Source organism: Chrysemys picta, chromosome 5, assembly GCF_011386835.1.
Source record: "Chrysemys picta bellii isolate R12L10 chromosome 5, ASM1138683v2, whole genome shotgun sequence".
In the NCBI taxonomy this organism is placed as follows: Eukaryota; Metazoa; Chordata; order Testudines; family Emydidae; genus Chrysemys; species Chrysemys picta.
Genome location: NC_088795.1, coordinates 26,587,184 through 26,606,021, shown reverse-complemented (window position 1 = coordinate 26,606,021; position 18,838 = coordinate 26,587,184). Strand labels below are relative to the sequence as shown.

Below are 18,838 nucleotides of genomic sequence, written 5' to 3'. Positions count from 1 at the left end.
AACTTGAATAGACTCAATACTACTCCATAGTGGTACTGAAACAGCAGCTAATGCTAGATAGCAGTGGAACCGTTTACTAAAATCATATCACTTCCCATGTAACCGTCCACTAGTGCTTCAGATCCTGACTGAATGTTCAGTCTAGATCCTGTGTCACCATCTGGCGGTGTACAATGTTTCTATTGCCAGTGATTTACTATTCAAGTTCTAGTTTGGAATTATTTGTTTTCACTAGCTCATTTCTGCTTCTAGTCTTGATATTTAAAGCCCTTATCAGACTAGGCCCTAGTTATCTTACAGAGACTGCAGCTCTCTCCTTACCTTGCTGCAGCAGTAATGATTGTTACTCTGCAGCTGTGATCCGTAAGGTAAAAGGGAGGCAGCTTGGTAAAGGACCCTCATCTGAGAATCTCCAAAGCACCAGAAATCAGCATGATCCCAGATCTTGCCCATCTTCCTGTAGATCTTCCCCACTGGAACAACACAATGACCCAGAGACATTGATCTTGAAGATAACTAAGGGAACATGATTGAGACAATGATTTTAACCAGAGAAGGAGAAGCATGTCTAGCTCCTTTAAATAATTAAATCTGACTCTGATATATAGGCACCATGTATGTAGATACTGTATTGGCAGATGCATTAGGAATGCAGATCTATAGGCAGCAGAACTAGAAATCAAGCCCAGGCCTCTCACCTGGCAGTGCAAGGCTAGCCCTGATCTAGTCACAGAATCTCACTTAGCAAGGAGAGGAAAGAGAAGGGAAGAAACTTGATTGACAGCTCTTAAGAGAAATAGTGTAGAGAGTACGACGTTTAGCATTAAAAGGAATAAAAAAGAAATCTCTCATTGCCTTAGGTGTTAGATCAGAGTCAGAGAGGTGCATATTAATGCAGTCTCTCCTGAAGCCATCTTTTATTTTACTGACAAAGAGAATGCAACTGTGGTGATAAAGCTTTGCTCATAAGTAGTATTGGTATTAGGTTATCCTGTCTTTTTAGAGTGTGTAGTGCTTAAGGAGAAATGATATAGCCACTTAGAGGTGATAGTTTCATGCATGAAATAGGAAGAGTGTTGCCTTTATATACCTTAAAATGAAGTAATACTCAGGAGACCTAATAATCATAGGTGCTGGAACTAGGGGTGTTGCTGCACCCTCTGGCTTGAAGTGGTTTCCACCATATACAGGGTTTACAGTTTGGTACAATGGCGCTCAGCACTCCCACTATAAAAATTGTTCCAGTGCCACTGCTAATAATTCAAGGGTGGAGGGAAATGACATTTCTGAAGGAAGTATGAAAGTTTAGTTGGCCTCTTCGGAAAGGAAGTAAGAGCCTCTATGTCCTATATTTGTTAAATATTGACTAATGTAAAAATTGAAAGTAGCAGGCATGTCAATTAGTCATGTTTAATTTACAGCTAAAGGGAGACCCATCTTCACATATTTGCTATGATATTTAGAGGCTGATTCATCCCATCACAAGGTTTGCAGGAAAAAATGCATCTTTCCTGGTCAGATGTCTGGTTGCATTGCCAGTGCAGAAAGCCAACCTACTGAAATTCATTATATTCTGATTAAACTTCAACATCATATTTGGATTTCAAAGGCCATTCCCAGGAGGACTGTTTACCCTCATTGTATTGCTGCTGATACTCACTCTCTTCCCAGGCTAATAATCAAGTCTTTGATTTAGCTTTGGTATCCCATAGGGTTTACTCTCATCTCAAAATGCATTGATTGGTATACATAACTCTCCGTGCACTGTACTGCACGGGCTTCTAGCTTTTCGTTTCCAAAGCATTCAGCAGGGAGTTAGCTGTATAGCTGCCTCTGATTTTAATGGAAGTCGTGCACCTAAATCCCACACAGTAATTTAGGGAAGAGAGGGTTAGATTCCAAGCCCTAGTTCATTTTCCTATTCTATCACCTTTCCATGCACTGGCTGAGAGGACCTGCAATTCAAGCCAAGTACAGATGTTTGTGTATATTTTCCACCACTGCTTTCCTAAGAAATACTAGTCTAGGTTAATTTAACAGTAAGGCTCAAACAATTTCTGGGAAATACAGATAATACAATAAAGCATCAGATCTGTACAGGCACAAATCAATAATTGTCCAATTTATATCTCAATAGTCTGTAAATATGGTAGTTCTAGCCACAAATAAATCCACGCTATCTCGGAGCATACATTAGCATTGGTTACTGTCCAAGCACACACTCTTGTGCCAGTGCTTCACATAATAGGGTAAGAAGTTTTAAAAAGTGCTTCCTCCAAAGCAGCTTAAATAATAATAATAAAAAAAAAATCTAAAACAAAACACACAATTTCAAATACTATAGTTTTGCTTGAAATAAAATAAATGTGTCAGGAAAATGCTATTCAGTGTTTATTCCCAACCTGCTTTTCTTTGGTATCAGGCTCTGACTTAAGTTCTAATGCAGAAACCCAGGGACTGCTGAAACGGCCGAGAGTAGCAGGAACTCAGCAGTGTTGTGGCCATAGTCCCTATGCTTAGATGCATGAGGAGGTGGCATAGAGTTCCTTTAGCAGACTCAGTGCTGTCCAGGGAGCCTCTTAGGCTGAGGTCATTTCTTGGTGTGGAGATCATTCTGTTTTCCCCTTTTACCCTATCAGAACAGTGTATCAAGCTGTCGAGCAAACGAAAATCAGGGCTATAGTGTGCAATCTATAATGTTTTTCTTTTTCAATGTACGTTGCTGTGAATTGTCACTGGGGGAGATCCTCATGAACTTTTTAATACTTTAAAGTAGGTTTTGTGGCCCAGGTTACTGGGAACCTTTAATGTATTAAGACTGGGTGAAGGATTAATAGCTACATAAGTCTGACATTGCTGTTTTTTCTACCTACTAAAATACACTAAGCTTAAATTTCTGAGGTGTTCTATCCTAGCATTCACGGTTCTTGTTTGTTCCAGAGCCCAAACTGGAAATATGGAGAGCATATCATCACAGCAGTGCTGTAGAATGGAAGCCTGTAGGCACTCAAGGGTACTATACAGACTTTGTTTTGCTTTGTTATATTGATCATGGGATGGGTTTTCAAAAGGAATTTAGGTACCTAAAGATGCAGATTGGCATCTAGTGTGGTTTTCAAAAATGCCTAGGTTTACTTTCCAATCAGGACCATCATCTGGTGGGGAGGGCGGTTCTTTTTAGATAGGGCAGGGTTGTGGTCATTCATTACGCTATGCTGATGCAATGCAGTTGATTTCAGGGTTTGATGAACAGCTGAGAAAGAGAAGGGAGAAGAGGAAAAAAAATAACACAGCAGGGAAGGGAGGCAAAAGAAGATTTTGCATGTCTTTGTGATGCTGGCAGTTAGGTATTTTCACTGATGGGTTGAGGACTGGATGTCATGATATGATGATTTTCATAACTCACAGGTGAAAATACAGGCTTATTAAATGAGAGCAAGGCCAGCTGGCCATCCTCCTGGAAGAACGTAATTCAGTCTGGTCTGCTTCTTTTATTTTGGGGTCAGAGAATATGAGATAAGATGAGACAAGTGGGATGTAAGGTGGGATGGGGATGAGAGAGAGAGAGAGAGAGAATGTTGTGTTGTTTATTTTATAAAGTCTTTTTTAACAAACCCAAAAAAGGGAAAGGTGGGCAGCGTAGTTCACCTCCCTCAATATTTTGTCCACCAATTAGGCCTAATATCCATCACAGTAATTTTGGTCTATGAAGTTCTGGTTCTACATTTTCTATTTTTACTAAGCATGATTTCAACAAACCTTGAACCAAATCAATAGGTCCCTTTCATTTGGACTAATTCATCTTTTTTGTCTGCTTCCCTTAGACTTGTTTATAATATTCATTTATTGAAATGAACTTAACCTATTTTTATGGTTACTTTTAAGTAGGTAAAAATTATAGGTTACTGTGAAAGTTCATAAAATGTTACATATTTTTTACAGTTGAGTTCACAATTAGAGTACATTTATCACAACATAAACTATCTGTAGGCATCTAAATACCTTTGAACAACTGGCCCCTTGTCTACTATACAGACTTTGTTTTGCTTAAGATTTTTTGGATAAGAAAATATAGGTAACCCTTTTTGGTGCTTGGACTTTTGTACACCAGTGTTCTTTCTCATTGTGACCAAGACCCTAATCCAGGAAGTAAAGGACTATTAATCTCACAAAAGTCTGTCATTGAGATATTGCCACTCTAATTTCTTCTCCAAAGTGATTTCGATACACTTCAGACACGCATCTGAACATTTGGATCCTCAAGACAGTATCTATATGTGGTTGAAAATGAGTTTTTTAACAAAATTTAAAAGAAGATGATAGAAGAATTTTCTTTTGACATTGATTGCAAATATGTGAGCATCTGAAGTCAAAGTCTCTAGACTCTGCCACCATGAGGTGTATAAACTCTGTGTATGAGTTAGATTGGAGAAGAGGACCAGGGACTTTTAATGAGATACCAGCAAGTCAACTGCTTGATTTTAAACCTGGGTGCCTCATGCATTTGTTTATTTCAAATGTTTCGTAGTTTCATAGTTTCATAGATTATAGGACTGGAAGGGACCTCGAGAGGTCATCGAGTCCAGTCCCCTGCCCGCATGGCAGGACCAAATACTGTCTAGACCATCCCTGATAGACATTTATCTAGACATTTATATAGACATGTTCACAGGACGGTTCCCATCTCTCATGCTGTGGTACAGTGGAGCCTCCTTACAGTGAAGTAGAATGAAAGCCCTGTCATAGGTCAATTCATTTGAATAGGTGAATTTCATTTCCAGATATAGTGAACCACTGTATAGAGGGGCAAATCCACTCTACTGTGCCAGAGGGCTTGCCTGCTCGGTCACTGCTACTTCAGTCTTGGACTGCAGTCTCCTGTGCCACTGCTTCATGTGAAGTGGTGGCTGGTGGAACTGCAGCAAAGTGGATGCACTATCTTTGTCCCTACTTTTCCCCCCGGCTCATCCTTGCTGGCCCCACAGGCCCAGTGGGAGCCTCCACAGGGTTGTAGGGTGAACAGAGGCAGTGCCACCTCCTGTTTTGTTTCCAGCTCCTACCCATTTCTGCATGGTAAAAGCTGTTTCCGTGGTGGGGGAGAATGAGGAGCAGAATTTACATCTTACTAAAGTTATGTGAGGGGGGGAGGGGAAAGGGCTTCAAGGTGCAGTGGTGTTTGTCTTTAAAAATGTTCTTGAGATTTTGCTATGGTGAGTCATTTACTGATAATTTCCAGTTTTGCTGCTGAAATCTTGCCTATCTAAATTCCTAAATGCTTAAAAGCTTCATATTATCAACTCTAGCTTTATTTGCAGTGCGCACCTTTTGTGATGTTCTTTAGAACAGTGACATCCTGTCAACGAAAGGGTGTAACGAGGCTTGGCAAAATTTGATTTTTTAAATTGTTTTGTAACTTCTATGGAGACCATCCATGCCAGTGACCGTGGAGCTGCCGGGGACTCCCTGCGGGGCCAGTGAAGATGGGGCTACAAGGGCCTCTCTGCAGGGCCTGGGAAGGGATACTGGATCTTTGTGGATGCACGGTACTGGGGAGACTGCACTTGCAGGGCGGAGCAGAGATCTCTCGCTAGGACCATGATGGGGAGGCCAGCTCAGCTTGGGGGTGGCCCCCTCCCGGCCACTGAGTGAATGAGCGAGTGAGCGGGGCTGGTGACGCTGGGCTGCAGAGGGCTCCTTGCACAGCTGAGGGGCTCAGGATACCAGCTCCCTGCAGGCACTAGGTGCAGGGAAAGTTGCAACGAAGTGGAGCAAAGACCCTGGTGTGATTACTATTGACTGATATTTTTTCATCTATTTCGGTGTGTGTAAAGTGAAATCGACATTTAACGATGATTAATGATATAAATCGAATCCTGCCAAGTCTGGCTTTAACTTACCTTTCCTGGCAGCTGTTATACCTGCGGAATATACCAACTAATTGAATTTCGTCATGCTACACGATTCTTAAGGATGTAAGGTGAAATTCTTTGGAAACCAATCTCTAAATTGATCTCTGAGCCAACTTAATGTTTTCTCTTTCAGAAATACCTGAAGTCTAAACCATAACAGAATTAATTTTCTCTCTTTTTTCATTTCATTAATTTTGGCAGGAGAGGTTATGTGATAAGATTGTCTTCAATAAAAGCTGGCAATTGAGGGGATGAATAATTAACAATGTTCAGTTTTGGAACTCATTTCATCTGACTGATAGAATTCTGTGACATTTCAGCAACTCATAAATTGTATCTGCTGCATTTAGCTAGCTGCTTGTATATGCATTTTAAAAGAGCATTCAAGAAATGGGAAAATTAAACTTACTATTCTTGATGTGTTATTACCTTGTATAGTCCTTTAAAATCAGAAAGTTAATGAACTTCTGGGTGCATCTACTCAGTTTCTTATACATTGCTGGACCTACTAGTAAATAATTGCCTATGTTGGGCCTGTAGAAGTCAGCTGAGTCTTGATGGAATGCAGGAAGGAGGCAGTTGTGCTTCCACTTAGGAATGCTGTTTCATCTTCCACCTTTATATTGAGGCTGAAATGTTAGGTTTGATGCAGTGATTTGTCCATGTACAGCAGAATGGCAGTTTGCCGCAGCTGTCTGAAGATTTGCATTTAAAAGCACACCAAGTCCTTTACAGGTAAGAGAAGGAGCAGGCTATTTACACTGTAACAAGAGAAACCAGTTAGAAAGATGATCTTATGCTGCAGAATTGACATCTAGATCTAGGTTTTAAGCATTATAAAACATGCCAGTGTTCAGATCCAATGTATTAGTTCAGGCCAATCTTTGGTCAAAAATGTCAGTAGTGTTTGTGTATATATATATATATATAGGGGAGAGAACTAATACTAGGATTATTGTTCTTCCCTGTAACAGTAATAGGAGTTACGTGTGGGGCATCAAGGAGAGGATAGGTTTCTAAGCTAGGGGATGATACAAACACTTAGAACTGTGTGTATGTACTATGTATATGTATGTGTATTATTACAAACATGTGTCTGTAATGTGCACAGATACCCACACATACTCATAAAGTGTACAAGTGGTATATATAAGCTGTTTTATCTGGAGCTCAGCAAAATCACTTCAGCTAGAGAAGGCAAGATCTGATGTTCACTCTGTTAGCTCTGTGTATATTTGCATATTATACATACTTGTTTAAGGGTGTCAGTTTATTCACTTCTGGTGAGAAGGCAACAACTATTTAACAGCACACAACATCACGACATAGCAGGTTAGGACAGCAAATAATTTCACCTATAAAATACTTCAGGTTCATCTTTTTGCTTCTAAGGTTTTGCTCAGTTTGAATGGCAGTGGTTTTTAAAATAAGAAACAACCAAAAACAACAAAACTGGGCCTGGAGCAGGGGAACTCTCAACCTGTTTTCCATCATTTATGTAAGAATTATATTCTGAAATATCACATGCATTTTATTTATTGTACGTATGCTTTACTGGGGACCTCTCATCCTCAAACATTCAATGTTATTCTTCAAAGCAATGCATGGTAATTTTAGACACATAACTCCAATTGACTTTAATTGAAGTCATATGGATAAAATCCAACACATGGCTTTGAAACTTGACTGCTTTAACTATTGAGTACACCTACAGCACCAAAGACATGCAGTATGCTTTCTAGACCAGTAAGACTGTTCAAAACATCTCACAATCTGAGGCTGCAATCCCGTAAAGCACCTACGCATGCACTTAACTTTAAGTATGCAAGCTGTCCCATTGACTTGCGGATGGGGGTAAACTCTAGATGCAATATAGCTTGACTTTAGTAAGGCTTTTGATACTATCTCACATGACTACCTTATAAATAATCCAAATAAATAAAACCTGAAATACAATCTAGATGAACCTACTATAAGGTGGGTGCACAACTGGTTGGAAAACCATACTCAGAGAGGAGTTATCAATGGTTCTCTATCAAGCTGGAAGGGCGTATTGAGTGGGGTCCCACAGAGATCTGTCCTGGGTCTGGTTCTATTTAATATCTCCATAAATGATTTGCTTAATGGCATGGAGTATACACTTATAAAGTTTGCAGATAATACAAAGCTGGGAGGGTTGCAAGTGCTTTGGAGGACAGGATTAGAATTCAAAATGACTTGACAAACTGGAGAAATGGTCTGAAATAAATAGGATGAAATGTAATAAGGACAAATGCAAAGCACTCCACTTAGGAAGGAATAATCAATTGCACAAGTACAAAATGACTGCTTAGAAAGGAGAACTACTTAATGAATCAACAATGTAATACTGTTTCTCTCCCCCCCCCCCCCCCAAAAAAAAAAAGTTAACATCATTTTGGAAGGTATTACCAGGAGTGTTGTAAGAGAGACACAAGAAGTAATTCTTCCATCCTACTCAGAACAAATAAGGCCTCAAATTAGTACTGTGTCCATTTCTGGGCACCACATCTTGGGAAAGATGTAGACAACTTAAGGAAAGTCCAAAGGAAAACAACAAAAATGATTAAAGGTCTAGAAAACATGACCTATGAGGGAAGATTGAAAAAAAAAGGGTTTGTTTAGTCTGGATAAGAGAAGACTAAGAGGGGATATAATACCAGTCTTCAAGCACATAAAAGGTTGTTATAAAGTGGAGAGTGATGAATTGTTTTCCTTAACCATTGAGGACAGGACCAGAAGCAATGGGCTTAAATTGCAACAAGGGAGATTTAAGTTAAACATTAGGAAAAACTTCTCAACTGTCAGGGTGGTTAAGCACTGGTACAAATCACCTAGGGAAGTTGTGGAATCTCATCATTGGAGGTTTTTAAGAACAGGTTAGACCAACACCTATCAGGAATGGTCTAGAGCATCTTAGTCCTGCCTCAGTGCAGGGAACTGGACTAGATGACCTATTGAGGTCTCTTACATTTCTATGATTCTGCGTGTTGGGTGCAAACAGGGGAATGGAGAGGATAGGTAGCTGGACAATCTGTGCAGATCTTTGACCATGAGGAGCTTGAATGTGATGTACTAGGAGACTGGAGGCCAGTGCAAGGATTAAACTGAGGGAGAGGGGGAGGGTAACGTGGTCAGAGTGGCATGTGAAAGAGATGTTAGTGTGCAAAGTCTGGATGAGCTTGAAGGGTGAATATGAAAACTGGGAAGGCCAGAGAGAAGGCAGTTGAGATGAGAGAGGCCTAGGTCATGGATCAGGGCTTTAGCAGGAGCTGTGGAGAGGAAGAGATGGACTTTGGAGTGGGGATCACACTTTCCTTGTGGTGATAACCACCAATCTTCATGGTCTCCCAATTTCCTTTAGTGGCTAATTATCTACTTTCATCACTCTAAGAAGTGCTAAGCATCTGTAATTCCCATTAACTGCAAGATCCGGCTAGTAATGCCCATTCATAAAAGGCTTGAGGCACCAATGATTTTTATAACCTTTTGCAAATCACAGAAACGCACATAAAATAGACCTTGTACACGACGTCAGAACAAATGGACCTATTTAAAGAAGATATTCGTATCCTGTGTTTGTAGACCCTTTAAAATTAATATTTGACAATAGACTAATTCTCTTAAATAAAACAAATGGAAAATGCAAAGGCTTTTCCGAGCTGTTAAAGACAATAAATCTGCTTTTTCACCAGTTAGTGTTTATGCTCGGATGGGGACAAATTGCTGCTGAAGAATGAAACCTGCCACAGGCGAAAACTGTTCTGCAGTGAGATATGTGATCAGCATGTCTCCAGTGTGTTGCAAGCTCTGCCGGAGGAACACGAGGGTCTTTTTCTTAATATATAGCATGGCTTTGAGTAATAGATATTATCCACCAAAGAGTCCTTGAACATTATGGAGTTCATTAATGTGAGTCTAGTCAGTGAGAAGATTGAGTGATCTTCCCTCTATTAACTGCCTGTGCAAGGAGTTGAAGATTAGACTATCATATGCATTTCAAAGAGAAAAAGTTGAAGAATACATCACTAGATGAGGTCTGTGCTTAGCTGCCTTTGGGGAGACCCCTAAAGACAAGACTGAAGATGGGCGGGGGAGGCTAAAAGGAGGAGTACAAGGTTCCTTAAATGGTTGGTGGGAGAACTGCTGCTCCTTTGACCCAAAATGTGGCATTGTGAGAGGGGTATTTATTTGCCAAAGTCTTCTCAACAGATGATACCTCTGTTGGTGCAACTTCATTTCTCCAGAGGAAGAATATATCCCTTGAAATTCCATGTCTCAAAAATAGCTTGTCTGACTCATATCCAGTCTGAGTAAAAGGATATTTCAGGGTCACAAACCAGACATGTATCAGAGGGGTAGCCATGTTAGTCTGAATCTGTAAAAAGCAACAGAGGGTCCTGTGGCACCTTTAAGACTAACAGAAGTATTGGGAGCATAAGCTTTCGTGGGTAAGAACAAAAGAATGCAAGAAGTGAGGTTCTTACCCACGAAAGCTTATGCTCCCAATACTTCTGTTAGTCTTAAAGGTGCCACAGGACCCTCTGTTGCTTCAAACCAGACATGGAAAGCTCGAAATGAAAAAGGACCTTTTCTGAGGATTGCAGAGAGAGCCAAAAAAATGGGCTTTTAACAGATGGAAAGCAATTCTCAACCCTAACTAAGGGAAGTGATAGCTCCTGCTCCAACCTACACAGTTATCTAGTCTAAGTGAAACCAATTGGTACGTATTACATTTCTGGTCTGTAATCTCACTATATTGTGGGGCTGGATGTTTTCTCACTATTATTACAAGCAGAGGGAGGCAAAATTCTGGAGGGGAAGTGGTAGGAACCCTATGAAAGAGCAATAGCTCTGCAACATTATCCCCCTCCTTCCTTTCTGAACTGGGAAGCTGATACTCCCGAGTGAAATGCCTGCAAACGTAATGGAAGGTCATGGAGGATATTGGTGGAACCTGGACCAAGTGGGGCTTATTAGTTAAAATCCAGGGAATAAAAGAGCTTGTTTTTCTTTCTGAGGGTGAAAAGGGAGTGGGGGGGAAGGGAGGGGGCGATGGGACAGCTCGGTGTAATCTCAGGAACAAGCAAAAATCAGGCGAAAGTTTAAGGCGAGGTTTATTTTACTGGTTTAGATTGGCAACAAAGAGCAAATTCTAGGAATGAGTATGTTTGGGATTGTGTGTGTGTGTGTGTGTGTGTGTGTGTGTGTGAAAGAGTGAAAGAGAGCGAGTGAGCGCACATATGCATGCTATTTGGGGTGAGGTCCCTGCACTGTTCACATAATCCTTAGTTCATAGTGTTAAGTGAATTTCAAAATTAGATGCATTGCAGTAGTTTGTTCAGTCACCAGTTATTGTTTCTTTTCTTAATCTATTCTGTTCTACTCAGTCACACCAGCTTTATTCCGCGCTAGTGTCTTCATGTCCTTTGTTCCTGCCAGACACTGTGACATTGAAGCATCAGGCTGCCACTCTGTTGGAGTCAGATGGAGTAATAGTGGTGTAACCAAGTGAGGACTCTGGGCTGTTATATCTACGCTAGGTTACCGGAGACTGTCCTCCTCTTGATGCATGCAACACTAGAGCTGAACAAAACATTTCCAAAATTATATGAAAAGTAGAAGGGGATTTTATTTTCCATTTTACATACAGCCAAATGTCTGTAACACCAGTTAAATAATATGAATTAAGCATATGCAATATGAAGTGATTATAGAATGCTTATGACTGGGCACCTGGTGAGTGTTGGAGTGAGTTTAACTTACAAAACAATCCTAGGAGGACCCAGACCTGCTAGTGACTTGTGCAAGTGAAAATCAATAGCAGGGGATTGCCTGAAGGCTTTTGTTTTGAAGTATGCATCATTCAGAAAGAGAGAATAAAGTCGGGGTGGGTGGGGGAGGGGGAGAATTAAAAAAAAAAGTGTATGGCATGTGCCCTGAGGCCTTTGAAGCTTTTACATGCAGTAGGTGTTTGTGCTGTAATATGCTTGTCAACAGGTATTCAACCTGACTGTCTAGTGTCTGTATTAATTAATGACAAAGTCACATCTAGCAGCAGTCCCTAACAAAATGCATACATCTCTAAACTCCATTTAGCTTTGCTATTTCAATTACCTGGTGCCCATATGTTTCTTTTCAATGGCATGAGGGTGTCATTTTCAGGCTTATGAATGTTTTAGAATTTCAGGAGTTAAAATTAGATTTTGTTGTCTCCTGAGAGACAACAGATGTTCCAGCACTTTAATTACCCTCAGTACAGTTTCATTGATTTAGAATATATTACATTCATTTTCAGATTTTTTTTTTCTTTTTAGTTCCATGGATGGTAATTTATTTTTTGCTTTGGCTATTTTTTTTTTTTTTTTGCTCCTAACTAGTTAGTGTTGTAAAAAAAGCAGCATATTAATTCATAACACCTTAAATCTTGCTCTAAAAAGATAGTGGCTTTTTATTCCTACAAAAGGCCAGCGATGTAATGACATTTAAGAAAAGGTAAATCTAGAGCCTGACATTGAAATGTATTGGGCTATGGAATAGTCTCCCAATGGATGGGGTGCAATCCCCCTTTTCGGGACTTTTATAACTAGACCGGGAGAAGGCATTAGAAAATGCACTGATGTGCAAGGCTTTCAGTGGCAGGAGGTTGGAATGGATGATCTGAAAGGTCTGTTCCATCTTTAAGTTCCTTTGAGAAGCAGCTGCAGCAGAACTGAGGCGAGGTGGAGTGATATCCCAAAGCTCTGAAAGCTAACCCTCTCCAGTGGCTTAAGTAGAGGTAGGGACAAGCAGGAGAGAAAGAGGACACAAATGGGAAAGGTTTTGTAACTGGGGGAGGGAAGAAGCAGGGGGTGCACCAAAGCACTGGGACAACAACAATAATCCCACCATGATGGGAGTGGGGAAGAGAAACAGAGAGAAAATGCAAGCAGTAAAAGCAAAGGCCTAGATTTTCCAAAGTCACTGGTGACTTTGAGTGCCTCCTCTTTTGGGTACCCCACATAAGACCCCTTGGAGTGGCCTGATGTTTCAGAGTGCAAATGCTCAGCACTTTCTGAAAAAAACAGGCCCCTTTTAAGGTGTATCAAGCTGGATGCCCAGAATCACTAGTCACTTGAATATTTAGGCCAAAATGTTTAATATGATGGTGTAAGATTGCATTTGAGTTTCTATAAGTTCCCACTCACCTCTGACACTTGGATTGTTCACTAAAAAACACTCTGAAATAAATCCTTCCTTCCTACACAAACTACGTGTGTAAGTATTAGTAGGGTTTCTGATGGGATTTCTACTGCCCAATAGGATTATTTGCATGAGTTCTAGTGACATATTATTTACTAAATAGATTTTGGTTAATTTGGTCACTTTCCTTATCTGATCTTTCTGGACTGATAGAGAAGTGCGTCATGGAGAAATCAAAGGGCATATTCAGTTCAGCCTCTAGACTGCAACTGGAGGACACTCAGAGAAGGTGTGACTTGTAATAGGCATTCATTGGGGTTGGGAGTGTAAGTTTGGTAAGGGTTACACCATCCCGCTCACTTGTAATGGAGGGTGCCAAATTTTCATAATACCCACGCACCATAACTTTCTCCAGACACTAATCCTTAGTGTAGAGACAACCTGGAAATGTAGGTGACCAAAGATAGAGCAGATATGTGTGCAGGTTACAGCAGTTTGTTGAGTGTCGGGGACAACAGGTGTTATTTATTATTTGGCTTTCCAGAAATAATTATTTAGACAGCTAATTTTCTTTAACAATCTGTTGGCAATTTCCTTACTCTTACTTGGGTGAATTGTGCAATACAGCTGTCAAACAAAATCCTTCACTGCTTGGGTTCTCAAACAGAATCTGTGTCACTAGGATGGTTAAACACACACTGGACTGTACCTTGTATAACATTTGGCTTAGCCCACTTGTTGCTTGCAGTGTGTGCACCTTAATGTCTTTGGATTATTCAAAAAGCCCAGAGTGAACAGATACGGCCCCCACAGCTACCAGCATTTAGGAATAGTATTTGTGACAGGCAAATTCCACCTTTTCACCTTCCGAGTGCCAAGACGCTTAGCAGAAGTAAGTCATTTGAAGTCAGTGGGACTGCACTAATTTAACACTAACGTAATTTGAGAATCACAGTCTGGTTTTTGTGTATTTGCTTGTGGGGGACAGGGAGAATAGTTTAAATTAATCATTTTAGCCAGTTAACCTCCAGTAAGCCCCGTTTGCATTTACCATGCAAGTTTTTCTGCCTGTCCTTCTTGCCACACCTGTAGGAACAAAGCACATACAGGATATAGTTACATCACTGCTGAAAGGCTGCACTCTCCTGGGCTTGATGCCCCCAACTCACACATATGTTACTATTTATATCATCCTTTACGCTAGGTATTTGGCCCCAAAATTCTGTTAGGAAAGTGAGCCAGAAGGATAAGATGAGTCCATCGCAGCAAGGAGACAGGGAGGAAAGGGCTCTTGGGGGTAGCAGGAGTTGCGAAAGAACAAAAAGCAGATTTGGGGAGTTGATAGAGGAAGATCAAAGCACGGAGCAGGTCTGGGCCAAAATCTGTATGTAGGAGCCATAGATTAAAATTAAATTTGAATATCAATCCCATCACTTCTGGCAGTTTGGCAATACTTTCAGAAGTGATATCTGAGTTTCAACCAATCAGTGATGTTGGTCCTAAAACATCATTACTGAAAGTATTGTCCTTTAGAGGTGATGTTAATGAGGTGTCCTTTAGACGTGATATTAGTGAAGGAACAAAAGCAAATGCTAGGATCTGTCACCTGAAATATAAACAAGTTAATTTTATAGTCTCTGCTGCAGGCTTTGTTATGGTGGATTCTAGGGATTAGATTTTCTTTTTATCTGGCCTAGGCCTGTCTCTTAATGAAAAATAAGAGGAGGAATCAAAAGTGATATGCATGCATCTCATGTCTGTGCAAGCAACCCAACCATTCTTGTGAAATTGAGTGGAGAAATTAGTTTGTTTGTTCACCCGAAAGAATATGGTGAAACTACAGAGTGAGGTTCTTAAAAGCAAAATGTTTGTTTTAATCCTCAGAAGGAGATTGTTTATAATGAATAAGTGGTTGAACTTTCTGCCCCTACACAGAACCAAGAATATGTGCAATGGAAGCTATCAAAGAGAACTTCGCACCTATTCACTATTGTTTGGTTGTTATTATCCAGGCATACAAAAGTAGGCAAACTTTGGCATACAATTCTACTTAAGAACATGACAATAAGAATACATTTTGGCCTAATCCTGTTCCCACTGAAGTCAATGTCACTGTTTTTAATATGAACAAGTCCTTGAACCATGCAAGACCGTGGAAATGAGAGTGCTTGAGGGATGTGCTCCAGCTTTTAGGGGCAGAATACTGTATGCTCTCAAAATGTTACAGACCGCAGTAGTATGATATGATTGCCAAAAATGGCAGATTTGAACCAGTTGATGATAAAAAGTAATTTATAGGAGAACTAAATTGACTTTGTATCACGCTGTAAATGAATAGGAAATTCAATGGGGTGGGAGAGGAGAACACTTGGCAAGAATCCGAGAGTCTGCACTTAAAATTTTTTAGCTTTCTATTTAAAAACATGCTCTAGAATAATGTTAACTTTCTTCAGTCTATGTTAATTATTATTTCACTTGCCTTGAAACAGGATAAATTGAAAGGAACAAATTTTATTGTAGTTTCTGACTTTTTACAAAATGCAATACTCGCTGGATCACAAGTGATGCCTTCCACTGAGGTAACACAGTGGATGAGGGATTATTTTACTGCTATCTCCAGTGGTGGAACCACATTGCTGTGACCAAAACCAATGGGATACTGTACATTAGAACTGCTACACTATCAATGAGTTTTACATATGAAGAGCTGGCCAAATATGAATCTGTAGAAGAACATGAACCTTGTAAGTAAGATATGTTTATGGAAAACTAGATGGCATAGTGAATTAGTGTCTGGGAGAAGCCTTTGCATATGGCTGATTACTAGAGCTAGGTGAAAGTTTTTTTTTGAAAAATACTGTTTCGTTGAAACCAAACTGTGTTGCAGAAATGTCACTGTTTGGGAAAAAATCATTGGGAAGGTTTTTCAAAGTGTGTGGGGGGATGTGGGTGTGGATCTTGGGGAGAATTGTCCTACCCCAGAATAGCTAATAGCCTGATCATTAAGGTACTCGCCTGTGATATGAAACCCAGCAAAGTATTTGCTTTTCCTGATTCAGATCAGGGACTTGATTCTGAGTCTCCCACATCACTAGTGAGTGCCCTAGCCTCCAGGATATTGGCTATTCTGGAGTGGGTTTCTGTCTCATTTTTTTCACACCATTTTTTGAAAGATCTTGTTTCTGTTTCAACGTGAAACAAAAACTAATGTTGAAACTTAATGTTGAAAACTAATGCTGTGAAATTCACAAAACAGAATTCTTCTTTCCTAGCCAGCTAATACTAATGAATATGTTTGCCTCAGAGGTCACACCTATGGGAACACCATAATAAATACTAGGACTAATGTGGCCCATAACAATAGGACCGTCCCAAGCAGCTCCTCTCCAGCTGTCATGTTTCTGTCCACTGACCCCTATAAGGGGTGTGTCTGTTTTGTACTTGTATGTACTGAGCAGCTTTCAGTTTCAGAAATGTTGAAGGGAGCAGTGAGCATGTCATTTATGTGTGAGGGAGTGGGTCCCAAATCCCTTTTAAAACCTGGATTCTTTAAACCCTAGCTCAAGTCAAAAGTGAAAATGGTGGTTTTGGTCTACTTATGTGTGCACAGAATAAACATCACCACTCAATTTATTATGAATGACAGTCATAGCTGATAGACAGTCAGGGCCCCCAGGAATATAATAGTGTTGAGAGCTAAGGTGATTTTTTCCCCAGTTGTCTACAAGGAAAGCTCCCACTGCAGCTGCCTATTTGACTCAAGAGTTGTTGACCCCTCACTTTCGTGAGCTTCAAATTTACTCGCCAATCTTTTAAAACATCTTTGGATATTTTTTATCTTAAACCAGCACTATAAAAATAGCTATCATACTGTGTCTGTGGACATTTATGGCCAAACTTTCAAAGAAATTCCCAAACTAAGTCATTTCTCCTGCAGCCATTTTAAAAAGGGCTAGATTCTGATCTTGCCTATACTCATATGAATCCAAAGTGTGTCTGTTGAAGTCTCTGGAGTTACTTTGGGTTGACAGTGGTGTAACTGAAATAAGAATCTGTCCCTACATGCTTTACAACTTAAGCAAGGAACTGGTTTTAATTTCACTCTTTTTCCTGTTGAAATATTTTAGTTGCTAATCAGAAAACACAAATATCAGACATGGCGGGACCGCCATGCTTTCTCACTATAATAATGTCATTATAAAACAGAACAGATTTTTTGTTGTTTGTATTTGTATGCGTGTACGAGTTTGGCATCATTGTCCTAACACTTACGTTTTTTGCAGGAGTTTTACAATCAGATGTTAGGAAGAAATGTAAGGTCTTATCTGATTTCTGGGATTTTAGATGGCTTTTAAAATAAATACGTTACACTGCATAGCACCTTTCATTTGAGAATCATACAGCATTTTATATGTGTGAGTAAATATTACTATCCTCTTCTTAGATTATAAAACTGTCACATGGAGGCTAAGTGGCTACAGTTGCACAGAAAATCAGTAGAAACTAGAATCCAGAATTTTTGATTACTGTTTCTATACTTAAAATGATAAATATCCCTTATAGAAACATCCTATAATTTTTTTTTAAATAGGGTTTGATAGAGAATGAGAGTCATTGTGAAAGTTTTTTAAATATTTCTATGGGAATGATATAAATCTCTATTCATCTTTACAAGATAGTTTTGAAAGAAACATTAAAAATATATTTGTCTGTTCTACAAGTTTTCCATCAGATGCTAATACCTCCTACATAATTACAGACACTCAATACAAAATAACATACATGACAGCTTTACATATGTTATATCAACAACGTAACAGCTCTGCCAAATCATGTAACACCACCACTAATTACGCTCATGAGCATAAAATAAAATTTATCCAAGTAAAGATATCTCCATTAATGATGATTAAACTCAAGGTGGTAAGTTAAATAAGAACACAGAGGTGATAGGAAGAAACCTTACCAGACACAACTAAAACATTCATACTGCATGATCTATTGAGTCATCATGATGCATAGATTGCTTTCAGAGAATTGTGTAGAACTTCACCCATACGTTTCTAGATATACTGTTTCAGACTAGAATTTTCATCCTAGTCCCAATCTAGTGGTAAAGTTCAACCGTTGGTTTCTTCAGATAGGATAATTCCTATATTCCAGTAGTATTATCCATTGTTCTGTATAAGGCAATTTTGATTTTATTTCTATTTATTACTGCAGGGTGGAAGTTGACATTTCTAAATTAACTTTTCCTACTTGCTTCTCTTGTTTTCTTTCAGGAATCACTGTACGATTTTGTTAGATACTTTAATACATGTAGGTCTAGAGGTTTAGATAAAATTCAGATTAGTTTCCCAACATGGAGGTGCTTAATCCAGCCCAGCCACAAACCTTTAGAGTTTGCCTGCCTTTGCATCTACATTTTTAAATAAAATATTAGCGCCAAGATATTAAGGTGTGATTAATTATTTTGGGTGCCCTATTTGAGACATTGATTCTTTGAAAATCAGGCCCCTTTAAGGAGTCTCTTGTTGCACCCAGCATCAGCAGCCATTTTTGAATATTTGTTCCTGAAATTTTATTTAAAAATCCAGGCTGTGATGGGTTGGATCACAGAAACCCTCCTGGGAGCTGCCACCTGATGTGCCAAGACTACTTCTGCCCCTGCTTTCCTGCCCTGTTAACTTAGGACTTCAGTGCCCTGACTGCTTTGAGCCAGACTCGCT

The 18,838-nt window shown here is 39.7% G+C and overlaps 1 protein-coding gene across 12 annotated transcripts in view; it reads left to right on the top strand.

Annotated features, from left to right (window-relative positions):
- The window catches only part of ARHGAP24 (Rho GTPase activating protein 24), a 514,890-nt gene that overhangs the window by 257,879 nt on the left and 238,173 nt on the right, over positions 1-18,838 (top strand). Inside the window, exon 1 of one of the 12 annotated variants that reach the window (XM_065597541.1) lies at positions 6,460-6,644. The exons of 10 other annotated variants lie outside the window; for them this stretch is intronic. The gene's annotated coding sequence lies outside the window, so the exon portion shown is untranslated. Of the gene's footprint in view, positions 1-6,459; positions 6,645-18,838 lie in introns of those variants that run through there. One more of the 12 variants, XM_042856437.2, reaches the window with a different exon arrangement.